This window comes from Psammomys obesus, unplaced genomic scaffold (assembly GCF_907164565.1).
Source record: "Psammomys obesus unplaced genomic scaffold, mPsaObe1.curated_primary_1811, whole genome shotgun sequence".
Classification (NCBI taxonomy): domain Eukaryota; kingdom Metazoa; phylum Chordata; class Mammalia; order Rodentia; family Muridae; genus Psammomys; species Psammomys obesus.
Window position 1 is genome coordinate 17619878 of NW_026596046.1, and position 14580 is coordinate 17634457.

Genomic DNA, 14580 nt, shown 5'->3' on the forward strand with positions numbered 1-14580 from the left:
GGAAACCTCGGTCCGCTCCGCGTTCCCCCGACCGGCGGCGGCCCCCGGCGCTGGCCACGACGCGGCGTCCGCTCCGCGCGGCCCACGCAGCCCCCGGCCGGCGCGCGGGCTCGCCAGCAGCCGCAACTTCCCGTCTGCGGGGACCGGTCCCGCGGCTACCCGGAGGCGGGCGGGAGACTCCCCCGAGCGCCCAATAGGAGCGCCGCCAATGGAGCCGCCCGCCCGCGGGGGGAGCGGCGGGACTTCCGGGTGAGGCCCTTCAGGATCCCCCTCTCCCCGGGGGAAGATGGATCGGTCTGAAGCCGGGCCGCCGGCGGGTCGCCGCTTTAAGCGAAGTAAAGGCACCTCGCTGCCGGCGGCCGCGTGGCCTAATGGATAAGGCGTCTGACTTCGGATCAGAAGATTGCAGGTTCGAGTCCTGCCGCGGTCGAGCGGGGGTGTGCTTTATTTTATCCCTTCCCCTCTCCTTGGAAAGGAGGCGAGGCGACGGCCGTGAGCCTACTTCTCAACCCTGCGCTGAAATCCGGGGGAGCTGTGGATCTGAACGAAAACAGCTGCGAGGGCGTAGACGTGTTTCTAAACGGTAGCCGCGGCGGACGCTCCCCTCCGAGAGGGGCGCGGAGCACGTGCCTTCCCAAGTTCCGATTCGCCACCTTCCGGCCGCGCATCCCCGCCTCCGGGTCCTGCCAGCCTCTGCGTGTGCCCGCCACCTGCTGCTCCTGCCGTCTGCCCACAGACAGTGAGGCAACCCCGCGCTGAAGAAAGGGGCTCCGACCCCTTCAGGGGTGGAGGCTGGCGCGGGGACCGCCTGCTTGCTCGGTGACACTAGGCCAACACCCTTGCATAGACCCCTTCTGGTTTTTGTATGTTGCCGGTTTTAGATACACACACACACACACACACACACACACACACACACACACACACACACACACACGAACCAGAACCAACCGGACATTCCTTATGTCCTTCTTGTTTTTACGTAACTTTGCACAGCTGGCGCCTCTATAAAGTGACAAAAGGTGAGGTTCTCAGCCCGGGCAGCCCCCGGGCAGCCCCCGGGCAGGGCAAACAGCTTCATTTTTTAGCCTATGGTCTCCTATTGAAATCCAGCCCCTTCACCTGTGGGCTCAGGCCAGCTGCCACGTGGCGCTAGCCACACCTGTGTCTTGAGCACAGACTTTTCATAGCACGTTACACTGGCTGCGAGTTTTTCAGAACTTCGCTCACCGCCGCTGGTGCCCGTTCTTCAAACAGCAGCGGTTGCAACGAGGCAGCTAGAAACTGTGATTTAATGGATCAACAAGACACACACAGGCATCTTCAATCCCAGCAGAGGCGGTTGGGTCTCTGTGAGCTTGAGCCCTCCGTGTGGGCCAAGGTAATAGCTCAGTGGGTGAGGAGCTTTTGCCTTGTAAGCGTGAGCACCTGAGTTCCACCTCCAACACCCACAAAAAAGAAAGCCCGGGGTGGTGTGGGCTCCTGGGACCCAGAAACCCACAGATCCCAGCTAACCTGATCTCATCAGCAAAGCCTGGGTCCCAGGGAAACGCCTGGTTTCCAAAAGCAGGATAAACAAGTCCTGAGAAAGAACGCCCAAGGGTGACCTCTGGACCCCGAATGCACATGCCTGTGTCCAGTTGACCTCTGACCCATACCCACAAAGGAACAAAACACCCTATCAACTGCCAGGGCAGCCTGCTGCATCTTATCTCTCTCTCCAGCTGCAGCTCCTGCTGAGAGTGAGTGAGTGTGTGTGTGGGGGGGGGGGGGTTGGGGGGGGAGTCTTCTGTTTGCTTGTGTATTTTTGAGGCAGGGTCTCGCTCTGCAGTCCTGACTGGCCTGGGGCTCACTGTGTAGACCAGGTCAGCTCTCACTCACGGAGATGGGCCTGCCTCGGTCTTAGAGCCTCTGTAAAGCCCACGAGAGAGTTACTAAAAGCCCTGGTCATGTGGTATAGTGTTGTAAGGTTTTCAACTCACGTCCTTTGAACGTAGCCCCCACCTCCCTCTCTCAACTTGGAACTTCCCATCCTCCTGCCTCCACCTCCAGAGTGCTAGGATCACCACCCCTGCTTTATGAAGATGACGGCCCCTGTGGACTAACGGAAAAGCATCGACAGTTGTCCTCCTTGGCTGGGGTTAGGAAGCGGGAACTCATATGGTCACCAGGAAGTTAGCAAGTATCAGGAATGCAGGAAGAGCAGGCTGGGACGGGAGGACTCCTGGGCCAGCGTGGAGTGACACAAAGCCTGCCTGGCAGCCTACCCACTACCAGATGGTGCTGGGGAGCAGGGCTGAGGATGCCAGGGTCGTCTGCCATGACGCCCTGCACAGTGGTTTAGTGGGGTGCCCTCCTCTCTGGGCTCAGGTCCCAGACAGGCTCTCTCCCTGGAACTGGAACTCACCGGAACTCAGCTAGGCCTGCCCGTGGATGTCCCCAGATCACAGAAGAGCAATGCCTGACCCGGTATGCTATGCACAGCAGTAGGGAGCAGGCGGAGAAACCCCTCAGATGTCTCAAAACAGAGAGAGCAAGAGGCGTACTCTCAACAGCACTTGGGAGGTACAGGCAGGAGGATCAGAAGTTCAAAGTCATCCATGGCTACATAAGGGATTCAAAGCCAGCCTGAGGTGCATCAGACCCTGCGCCCCCCCCCCAAAAAAAAAAAGACTAAGAAAAGAAAGTGGGGGCTGGAGAGATGGCTCAGAGGTCAAGAGCACTGGCTGCCCTTCCAGAGGTCCGGAGCTCAATTCCCAGCAACCACATGGTGGCTCACAACCATCTATAATGAGATCTGGTGCCCTCTTTTGGCATGCAGGCTCAATGCAGGCAAAATACTGTATACATAATAAATAAATCTTTTTTAAAAAAGAAAAGAAAATGGTATGCATGATAAGTAGAAAGAAAACAATGTATAAGAGATACTTATCAAGTTATTTTTAAAAATACTGGTCAGAGTACATTGTATGATGTATTAATAACATCATTGTTCTATATAATTAATATATGTTAATTTTTTAAAGAGAAAAATGTGTCTGCCACAGATGTCTCCAGCATCCCAGATTATTGGAGAGCCGAGGTAAAGGATTGGGTGCAGAGGGGATGGCAACGGTGACAGTCCGTGTCCAGCCCCATCTCCTCCGAGTGCAAAGTGCCTCAGTGACATCCAACTGATGACAGAAAGAAAGAAAGAAAGAAAGAAAGAAAGAAAGAAAGAAAACACAAAATGAGAGCTCTTTCTATGATCAGTAACAAAAAACCCCAGCTCAACCTGGGCTACAAGAGACTCTGCCTCAAAGCCACTCCTCAGATGGTTGCCGTGGTGCAAGCCTGCAGTTCCAGCTACGGAGGCAGAGGCAGGCAGAGCTCCCTGAGTTCGAGGCCAGCCTGGTCTACATAGTGAGTTCCAGGACAGCCAGAGCTACAGAGTGAAACCCTGTCTCAAAACAACAACAAAACTGAAACTACTCTCTCCCACATCCCTTCTTTTGCTCCCCCCAAAAGCACAAATAAAATGATATCTAGATAGATAGATAGATAGATAGATAGATAGATAGATAGACAGACAGACAGACAGACAGACAGACAGACAGATAGATAGATAGATAGATAGATAGATAGATAGATAGAATCTGGGGCCAGCAATATGGCTCAGCAGATAAAGGTGCTTGCTGCCAATCCTGAAAATCTGAGTTTGATCTCCAGGACTCATGTGGTGGAGAAAAAGAGCTGCATCCTGAATGTCCTCCTCTGACAGCCATGGCACCGTGTCACACACGCGTTGGGGTGCCCTTTTGGTGTGCCGTGTAAAGACTGCCTTTGTATTATTCAAATGCTGGTTTCTGTACCAGCAGAGAGATGGGCACAGGCGGGACTTTTCTGTTGCTATTCTTTGGCTGCATCGTATTTTGTAAACTCCCCCTCAACGCCTTCTGATCGGTTTAATAAAGAGCTGAAGGACCAATAGCTGAGGCAGTAAAGGGGGGGGGCAGGGGACAGGAGATAGGAACTCTGGGAAAGAATCAGCATCTGGAAACAGAAGAAACCGTGCTGGGATGAAGGAAAGGTAACACAGGGGGGCAGGGGGGTATTTGTGCACAGACATACGAGCATGTGGAGGAGGTTGCTGTTTGGCTTGTGCTAGGTGTGATGGTTAGTCTTGTCAACTCAACTGAATCAATGAGCAGCTAAGGGACATGTCTCTGGGACGTCTGTGAGGTCACTTTCTGGGAGGACTAAATGAGGGGAGACTCCCCAGAGCGGGAAGCCCCTTCCAGCTGAAACCCAGAGACTAGGAGATCCCAAGGGGAAGCATAGTGCTTTCAGCCTATCTGCGTTCATTTCTTGCCATAAGATACTAATTAATAAAGCAACGGTTTTCTTTAACCCCCGCTAGCTTCCAAAATAATCAACACAGAGAGACCATGATTTATTTTACAAGCTTAAAGCATCGGAGCTGGGCATATTTTAACCCTCTAAGCCATTTAGCAATCTCTCAGCTGCATAACCCAAGTTACTTGCCAGTAAGTCATTCTGTCTGGATCTGCTCCATCGGGCCACACCCTCTTAGTCCATCTTCTGTTCCTTCTCTCCTAGTGGTCCTCTCTCAGCCCCCCCGAAAGCCTGGGGACCAGACATGCCTGCGATACACAGACAGAGGTGCAAAACACTCACACAATAAATTAGCAATTTTCTAATTAAATACACAGCTCACTTTAATGTGTAACTTAACGTGTTAACAAATAAGAATCCATACAAAGGGCCTGGTTAAACTTGGTGCACCTGAAAACAAAGCCAAAAAGAAATGACAGTGTGAGGCCTCGGGGGATGGTGAGAAGCAAAAAGAGAGGAAAGAATATTGTATACATGGATAAGACTGTATTTTTTAAAATACTGAAAGAAGGCTAGAGAGCTGCTCAGCCGCTTAGAGCACTTGCTGCTCTTGCATAGGGCCCAAATTTGGCGCATGACATTTCCTAACTGGCTGTAACTCACTTTCCATGGGGCTCTGTCGCCCTCTTCTGGCCACTTCGTGTATTGCAGGCACATGGTACGTGTATACATAATAGGCAAACACACACACATAAAATAAAAATAAATCTTTCTTTAAAAGAGAAAGACTAGCAAACTGCTGTCTCTGATATAATTATGTGTGCTTACAGATGTTGGACATACTCAGCAAATACTGACTTTTAGAAGTGTCATTTCTATCTATTACTGAAGAAAGGTCTGAACAAAGACAGGTACTAAAAAACAAGGATCTATCCTGGGAGCCAAGTCATCACGTCTTTCTAGACAGAAAGACAGAACTCTCTGCTGCTGGAGGATTTATGTATCCTTGGGCTCAGAGCCATGGCTCCGGGCCCTCCAGCTTGTTGGGGGCTTGTTTGTTTGCTTGCTTGCTTTGGTTGTCCTGTTAGTTTTTGAAACAAGGTTTTATCATATAAACCAGGCTGGCTTTGAACTCATAGCTATCCACCTGCCTCTGCCTTCCAAGTGCCTGGATTAAAGATGTGCATCACCACAGCCTACTAAAGTGCTCATTCTGCAGGATCCAGAGTGAGCAGCGTCCTATGTGGGATGAAGCTACTGCTGAACGCTGAGGAAGCTCTGACCTTCAGCGCTGACCTACAGCAGTTCTCTGGAGCCCACAGTACGTGTCCTACCTGCCTGAGTCAGTAAATGGGTTTCTTGCCACTTATATGCCACATATCTTCAGATCAAATCATCCGCCTTGCCAAGTGCAGACAGCATTAAGGGAATGATCTATTTCTCTCTTACAGAGACATGGCTTTGAGGAGCAGCTAGGGCCAAGCCCTCAGGGTCAAGGATATCTGTGGAAATGCTCTTGCCCTTCTGTTGGGAGGAAGCATGTCCCCCGCCCCTTCATTCCATCCCAGGAACAGGAGTGCCTAAGTCATTCATCCTTTTAGCAGGGGGGAAAAATGAGACCAAGTTGGGAATGGAGGCAGGCATTCACAGCCATGAGAATCCCCTCGCCCCATTCTGTGTCTAGAGGCAAAGAAGCTTGTCACTCTTGGGCATAATTGTCAAAATTTAAAAAGAAGAATCGTCAGGTGTTGGTGGCGCACGCCTTTAAGCCCAGCACTCGGGGAGGCAGAGGCAGGTGGATCTTTGTGAGTTTGAGGCCAGCCTGGTCTACAGTGTGAGTTCCAGGACAGCCCAGGCTACAAGGAGAAACCCTCTCTGGAAAAGCCAAAAATAAGTAAATAAACAAATAAAAAGAAAAAGAAGATTTGCTGCCTATCCCTTCAGGATCAACTTGGGCCTATATGCTTCTCTGGAAGTGCTGTTCCCTTAGTCCTCTGTTGTTCCCACCACACCTCACCTCTCTCTCTCTCTCTCTGAAAGAGCGGCAGGCTGTGGTTAGCGAGGATCACGGAAGGATCACTGTGGGAGCACCAGGCAGGGCTGCAGCTCCAGCTGGCTTCCCACGCTTGCAGAGCAAGCCCTTTACTGACTGGCAGCTATTGAGTCCTGCCAGGAAGTTCACAAAAGTCAGCCAGTCCTGTGGGGCTTGACTTCCAAGGAAATGTCCATGCTCCCCTGGCCACAGCTGACTGCACCCAAGGTAGCTATGGACCAGCCAGACTTGAAAGATGGCAACTTGAGTCAATGAAGAGAAGCTCAGCCAGCAGATGGGCGGTGACTGTGTTTTGGTTTGGTTTGGTATTAGTTTGGGTTTTTTTGCCAACCTGACACAAGCTAGAGTCATTTGGGGAAAGGGACTCTCAATTGGGAAAATGCTTCCATAAAATGCTTGCCCTATAAGCAAGTCCTAATAAGTGGTTGATGTAGGAAGGCCCAGCCCACTTTGGCCTCCTGCTCAGCCTCTTTTGAGTCTCTAGAATGATCACTGATCCCAGCCTCCCTCTGGACTCCCTCGGTGCCTATGCACGGATCACACAGACAGCCCAGACAGCTGTGCTTTGCCTTTGTTTTCTGCGGTTGTTTGGACAGTATTTAGCTAACCAACCCAGGGTGACCTGGAACTCCCCATCTCCCTGCCTCAGCCTCCTGAGTGCTGGGGGTGCAGGTGTGGGCCGCTACAGCCAGTGTTGGTCAACTTTCTCCTGCGCTAAAGAGCTCTGGGCGTGGGGCGAGTGTGCATTCTCTTCTTTCCCTCATGGTGGTCTACAAGAGGAATGTTAGTAGTTGAGGTTCTAACGCTGGGTCCCCGGTTGACGGCGCTGTCTGGGGAAGGCTTATGAGGTATGGCCCTGTTGGAGGAGGCGTGTGAGGACTATTCTTGCTTGTCAACTTGACTCCATCTGGAATTAACTGAAAACCCAAGCTGCTGGGCGTACATACCTGTGAAGGATATTTGTTGACTGAATCATTTGCTGAGGTCAGAAGCCACATAAATCCAAATCCCTTGAGGTCAGAAGACCTACCACAAACCCGAGCCGTGCCTTCTGGTGGCAGCCTACCAAAGACAAGGAAAAAGGATGCTTTGGTCTTTGCCTGCTTGTCCTCATTCTCAGCCTCATCCCTCCCTTGGCTTTAGAGCCTGAATGAACGACGACTGTGTTCTCGGACCTTCTGCGGGTAGTCAGCCAGTGTTGGACTAGCCAGACCACAGCCTGTAAGCCACTCTAACAAATCCCCTTTATGCATAGGTAGATTCAGTCTATTAGTTCCGTTCCTCTAAAGAAGCCTGGCTAACTCAGCGTGTGTCGGGAACAGCAGTCTTTAAGAGTTTAAAGACTCGAGCCATAGCCAGGCATAGCTTACTCCCAGCACTCAGGGAGACAGAGGCAGGCAGATCTCTGTGAGTTCGAGGCCCACTGTGGGTGGTGCCATCCCTAAGCCGGTGGTCCTGGGGTCTATAAGAAAGCAGGTTGAGGGCTGGAGAGATGGCTCAGTGGTTAAGTTCCAGTACGGAATATGTAGCAGAAGAGCACTGTCTGCTCTTCCAGAGGTCCTGAGTTCAGTTCCCAGCAACCACACAGTGGCTCGCAACCATCTATACAGCGATCTCATGCCCTCTTCTGGCATGCAGGTGTACATGCAGTCAGAGCACTCACATACATAAGATAAATAAATAAAATTTTTAAAAAAAGCAGGTTGAGAAATCCATGATGAGAAAACCAGGAGGAGCAAGCCAGTAAGCAGCACTCCTCCATGGCCTCTGCCCTCCTTCCTCCAGATTCCCAGCCTCTTTGAGTTCCTGTGCTGACTTCCTTCAGTGATGGGAAAGCATAAATCAAATAAACCCTTTCCTCCCCAAGTTGCTTTGGTCACCGTTGCTTTCATCCCAGCAATGGAAACCCTGACAAAGACACCTTCTGTTCTCCATAGCTTGGGGGTTGGGGGTACAGTGGTGGTACCCCCCATAATTCCAAACAGGAGCTTGGAAGCAAAGGCCAGGTCCAGCAGAGGATTCGTAGCAGACACAGCTGTACACTTGTGTTGGCTATAATGTGCAGCATCTGCCTGGGCCCGGACATGGGAGCTTGCTCACTGACTTCCGGCATGGAAGGCTGTGCTTTCTTCCTCACCGTGGACTCTCCTCGGCCAGCATGGTGTCCATCAGGGATCAAGTGCCCGCTGGTTTCTCTGGCCAAAGGTTCACATTTTCTGAGGCTCCCCAGTCACTGCCGGAATCCCTAACTCTCTACCCAGGAGTTTAGTGGCCATGGGGAGGAGAAACTGAGTGTCAGAGCTGGGGCTTGAACTGCATCTACTCCAAAGACAAAAGGCAGAAGTCATGGCCTCCAGCAGAGCCTGAACCAGGCAGGTAGACCAGGCAGGACCCAGGCCTGGTGGCTCCAGAAAAAAAAAGATTTGTTGAACATGGATTGGGGCAGAGGTAAAGGACACTGGAAATGCATGGGAAGAGAAAGTAGGGATCACTGAAAACTCAATGTCCCCCCAAACATTAGCAAAAGCCAGCATCTGAGAGGCAGGGACTTGGGGATTCAGTCACCTGTGCCCACAGTGGGAAGGTCAGAAAGCTAAGGAAGCTTCTCTGGTTCCCAGCATGGGGACTCCCCCCACCCCTCAGCTCTCAGCTAGAAAGTGGATAGGGACTGGTTGTCTCCCTTCATCCTCATTCGGGGCCTTCAAGGTGGGTCAGCAACCCACACCCAGCCAACAGCCATCTGAAGCCATCTGGTCCAGTGAGATACTTAGAATCCAGAAAATGGGGACAGCGTGGCTGGGCTGGAACTGTGTGAGCCTGAGCTCTGCTAGATAAACCAGAAGAGGGGAAGGCATTGTGGAAGCCATGGCCACATTTCCACCCCTGGCATCCCTAGGACTAGATGGAATTAACTAAAACCCAAGGGGCTGGGTGCACCTGTGCGGAATTCTCTCTCTCTCTCTCTCTCTCTCTCTCTCTCTTTTATTTTTTGTTCTTCGAGACAGGGTTTCTCTGTGTAGCCTCGGCTGTCCTGGACTTGCTTTTGTAGACCAGGCTGGCCCAGAACTCACATCGATCCGCCTGCCTCTGCCTCCCCAAGTGCTGGGATTACAGGTGTGTACCACTGTACCAGGCTGGGAATTTCTGTTCTTAATGAAGTCATCTGAAGTGGGAAGACTATCCTCTTAATCTTTTGAGGTAGGAAAATTTACGTTTAATCTGGGCTACACACTTCTGTTGGCAGCCAATATAAAGGACACGGAAGAAGGAGATGTCTGTCTTTGCTTGCTCTCACTAGTATGTCCATCCCTTCACTGGCATTAGAGCTGCCTTCTTCTTCTTCTTTCTTCTTCTTCTCCCTCCTTCTCCTTCCTTCTTCTCCTCCTCCTTCTTCTTCCCCTTCTTCTTCTCCTTCTTCTTTCTCTTCTTCCTCTTCTTCAGGATTCTGACCTATACTGATGACCAGCCGAGACGTCCAGCCTTGGGACTGAATTACTGGCTTCTTGGACTTTCTGTCAGGTGTCAGCCAGTGCTGGACTAGCTGGACCACATAATCTGTAAGCCACACATCTATACTGCCTGTCAGTTCTGCTCCTCTAGAAAACCCTGACTGATACAGATCTTGTTACCAGAAGTGCTTCTAGAGCAGCAGAAGCTTAAGGAGGGATTTTCAAGTGTCTGGGGTGGGCTTTCTGAGTAGCCAACACAGCTCCTGGAGCCCTCCAGTCACTGAAACTCTCCTAGAAGCTGAGAGCAAGCTGAGAGCCTGCTGAGCGCCCATGGTGTGAACTATTTTACAAACAGAGAACGACAGATGCCTTCTTTGCTTATCCTGATTCATCAGTTGTGAGAGGCAACAGATTTGGCAACTCTATATATAAAACTTTTGACACTTTTTGGAAAAAGAGGGGAAATGCTGCTACTGGTTGGCTGCTCCCAGCATTCTGGATAAGTTAACAAAGGAAAATAAGGCACTCCATGGTAAAGCTAACCAGCTTCTAGCGTCTCAGAATGCTTGTTGTCCGTGATAAAACCGACCAGCTCCAGGTGTGCACAGGCTAAAGGTTTCTAAGTGTACCCTGGGAGAGAATCTCATCTCCAGCAGCCATAGAGCTCAAGTTCTAGAAAATCAAACCGAAGCCCTCATTATAAGATTGGTTGTCTGGGCCTGGTGGCAAATGTCTTTACTCCTAGCACTTGGAAGACAGAGGCAGGCAGATCCCTGAGTTCAAGGCCAGCCTGGTCTACAGAGTAAGTTACAGAGAGCCAGACAGAGAAACTCTGTCTCGGAAAAAACAAAACAAACAAACAAAAACTCCATCTTTACACCCTAAGAGGAAGGGACTTGAATTTTTGAAAGTTACATCCTCTGAGGGTGTAAAAGCATTAATTAGTTATAGAATGGGATCCTGGAGCTGGAGAGATGACTCAGAGGTTAAGAGTATTGGCTGTTCTTCCAAAGGTCTTGAGTTCAAATCCCAGAAAACACATGGTCCATTACAACCATCTAGGATGATATCTGGTGCCCTCTTCTGGCGAGCAGCTGTACATGCAGACAAAACACTTTACATTATATATATATATATATTTTTTTTAAAGAATAGGTCCTGTAACTCGGAATGGAGATATGTGTAAGGACCCTATTGAGGCTGAGAACCCTGAACCCTCAGATTCTCAAGGATTTCACCTGAGGGAGTAGTCTCTCCATCAGAGCAGAAGATAACCCTCCCACCCTGACCCCTGACACACTGTCTTTTCCACCTTTGCCTAAGGAAATCAACCCTTCGCTGTCTGCTAAACCAGCAGTGACTTTCCCTGCAGGAGATGCCAGACAAGTCAGCACTGCTATCCCTCAGGGCCCCCCGATAGCGGCCTCTAGACTTAAGTCTAAGCAGGTTCCTAGAGGGAGGTATAAAGTCTGGTCCCCTGGGACCTGTACTACACTGCTAAAGGGCTTGGTGAGTTTGCTAATTCATTCGAGGAGAAGTCTGGGGAACGCATGTGAGAATGGATTTTAAGGATGTGGGATAATGGTGGAAGGAACATAAAACTAGATCAGTTTGAGTCTATTAATATGGGCCCTCTGAGTGGAGAGGCTAGGTTTAAAAAGATGTCAAAAGTTTGTTTGAATGGTTGGCTGAAGCATTTGTCAAAAGATGGCCTACTGGAAGGTGGGCGAGGTGGCACATGCCTGTAATCCCAGCACTCGGGTAGGCAGAGACAAGTGGATCTTTGTGAGTTCAAGACCAGCCTCGTCTTCAAAGCGAGTCCACGACAGCCAAGGCTACACAAAGAAACACTGTCTCGGAAAAAACAAAAACCAAAACCAAAGCCAAAAAAAAAACCAACAACAACAACAACAAAAAAGATGGCCTACTGGAAAGGAGCTGGAGATGCCTGATAGCTTTTGGCTTAGTGGTGTTGAAGGGATTTTAAGGCTCAGAGAAACTGCAGTGCTAGAGCGGGTTTGCTGTGTATCTAACCTCACAAAGGGAAGGCCCAGAAGACACGTCCTTCACTAATCCTGTAGGACGCAAAATGGTGTGAAGGCACCAGCACATCTGGAGGGTTTTGTTGTTGCCCTTGTCCTTGTGCCAGACCATAATGGGCAGCACAGGCAAAGTGATTTTTTTATGGTGACGTGACTGGAGTGGACCTTTGGTACTGGCTGATCAATCATGGTGTTTCCAGGCATGAAATAGATAGGAAGCCTACTGCGTTTCTGTGTGATCTGTGTAAGTGGAAACATTCTCAAATGAAAGAAAGGCTACATTGGATCATGGCAATAGGGAATTTTGGCCTGTGAGCCAATCTCCAGACTTCAGCCATTTTGCAGAGCCAGAATCCCATGAACGAAGGGACATCCGAGCTCCCCTGAGGAAGAACCTTGATAAAATACCGAAAAGTTTTACTATTAGCCTTTCTCCAGTTCTTCCACAGAGGGCCCTACAACCTTTTACAAGGGTAACTGTCAGTGACATAACAGGGAAATATTTGTGTTGATACGTTTTGTTCAAGTGAGAGTTACAGAGTTGCTAGCTGTGAAGCGACAGCAGTGCATGCAAAAGGAGACAGTAAGAACAAAGATGCCTTTGAATAGGAACACAAAACCAAAGTCATATATTGATTGGCTGATTAAACTATAGGATGAGGCTGGGGAGATGGTGAGGAACTCTCTTTTCTCAGGACCAACATTTTTAAAAGGGGGTGGGGTGCTGGATGGGTGGCTCAGCAGTTAAGAGCACTTGTGACCCTTGCAGAGGACCTGGGTTCAGTTCCCAGAACCCACATGGTAGCTCAAAACCATCTGTACCTCCAGTTCCAGATGATACAATGCTTCCTTCTGGACTCCAGAGGCACCAAGCACTCACGTGGTACAGATTCACGTCCTCAAACAAATCACTCATACACATAAAATAAAATAAGTCTAAAAAATATTTGTAAAAAGTCAAGTTGTGGTAGCATGTGTCTGAAATCCCAGCACCGCAGAGACAGACAAATGGATCCTCCAGCCGATTGGTGGTGGTGCACACCTCTAATCCCAGCATTCTGGGAGCAGAGCCAGGCAGATCTCTGTGAATTCAAGGCCAGCCTGGTCTACAGAGTAAGTTCCAGGACAGCCAAGGCTACACAGAGAAACCTGTCTTAAAAAAAAACAAAAACAACAAACCTTCTGCTTCCTGGACAGCCAGACTAGCCTACCTGTCCAGGGAAGAGAACCTCATACTGGAGAGGATGAGGAGAAAGGGGAACCCTCCTCCATTGCTGGTAGGAATGTAAACTTGTACAACCACTTTGGAAATCAATCTGGTGCTTCCTCAGACAATTAGGAATAGCGCTTCCTCAAAATCCAGCTATACCATTCCTAGGCATATATCTAAAAGATGCTCAAGTACACAAAAAGGACATTTGCCCAACCATGTTTGTAGGAGCTTTATTTGTAATAGCCAGAACCTGGAAACACCCAGATGTCCCTCAGTTGAAGAATGGACACAGAAATTGTGGTACATTTATACAATGGAACACTACTCAGCAATTAAAAACAAGGAAATCATGAAATTTGCAGGCAAATGGTGGGAACTAGAAAAGATCATCCTGAGTGAGGTATCCCAGAAGTAGAAAGACACACAGGGTATATACTCGCTTATAAGTGGATATCAGACATATAATATAGGATAAACATACTAAAATTTGTACACCTAAAGAAGCTAAGCCAGAAGGAGGACCCTGGGTAAGATGCTCAGTCTTTATTCAGAAAGGCAAATGGGATGGAGAACCTGTCTTTAAAAAAAAAAAAAAAAATGGCCTGCTCCCCTCCCTTTTGCCCTCACCACTGGCAGCGTTTGGGGCAAAGCTGGCCCTGATAGTGAGGTTGTAGGTGAGCCAGACCAAGGGCATGAGCATGGGCGAGCTGGTCCCGCCTAGAGCCCGCTGGGCGGTATCACAGATGAGGGAGAGACACCCTCCTCCTCTTTTCTTGTCCCTCATTATCTATGGCAGGCAGGAGAGCTGACCCAGGGGTCAGGAGAGTGGAAGAGCTGTCCATGCTCCTCTCCAGCTGCAACACGGGAGAGAGGGCCCTGCACCTCACCAGGGCAGCTGGTGAAAGCTGGCCCTGGTTGCAGGGGTGCTGGTGAGCTGAGGGGTGAGAGAGTAGGAGAGCTGGCGGGCTGACCAGCTCAGATACCTCTCAGGCCCAGATCCAGGGCTTTGAGTTGGCCCTCCCCAACATCTACCCCATCCGTGAATGGCTGTAGAGCATGAAGGGGCCAGTCCTATGGACCCAAAACTACAGGATCTCCATGACACAGGGCAACAGCAGGTTAGTTCCAGTGAGGTTCCAGTATTGATAGAGTAGCAGAAGCCAGAGGCCTCATACTGGACCAACAAGTCATTACAGTGAACATTTGCAAGCGGAGAAGTGTGGACAAAAGGGTGTCCCGTGGGACACGCTGTGACACACTACACCTTCCACAGTGAGATTTTTGTTTTCTCCGTAGAGGGGAGGGAGGTTGCGAGGGTGAAGGGAGGGTACCAGGGGAAGGGTTGATGAGTGGGATTGGGGTAAAAGACACGAAGTTCACAAAGAACCAATAAAAAGTAACAAGAAAGGAAGAATGAAAGAAAGGAGGGAGGGAGGGAGGGAGGAAGGAAGGAAGGAAGGAAGGAAGGAAGGAAGGAAGGAAGGAAGG

General features: G+C 50.0%; 1 protein-coding gene and 1 non-coding gene across 3 annotated transcripts in view; one reads left to right on the forward strand and one right to left on the reverse strand.

The window, feature by feature from the left end:
- Polg (DNA polymerase gamma, catalytic subunit) overlaps window positions 1–147 on the reverse strand; it is a 17354-nt gene extending 17207 nt beyond the window's left edge. For both annotated transcript variants that reach the window (XM_055623124.1, XM_055623123.1), the window contains exon 1: window positions 7–147. The gene's annotated coding sequence lies outside the window, so the exon portion shown is untranslated. The remainder of the gene's footprint in view (window positions 1–6) is intronic.
- Window positions 148–357: 210 nt separating this feature from the next.
- On the forward strand, window positions 358–430 carry Trnar-ucg (transfer RNA arginine (anticodon UCG)). Its single transcript has one exon. It is a non-coding gene; the product is annotated as a tRNA-Arg (tRNA).
- Window positions 431–14580: the final 14150 nt, after the last annotated feature.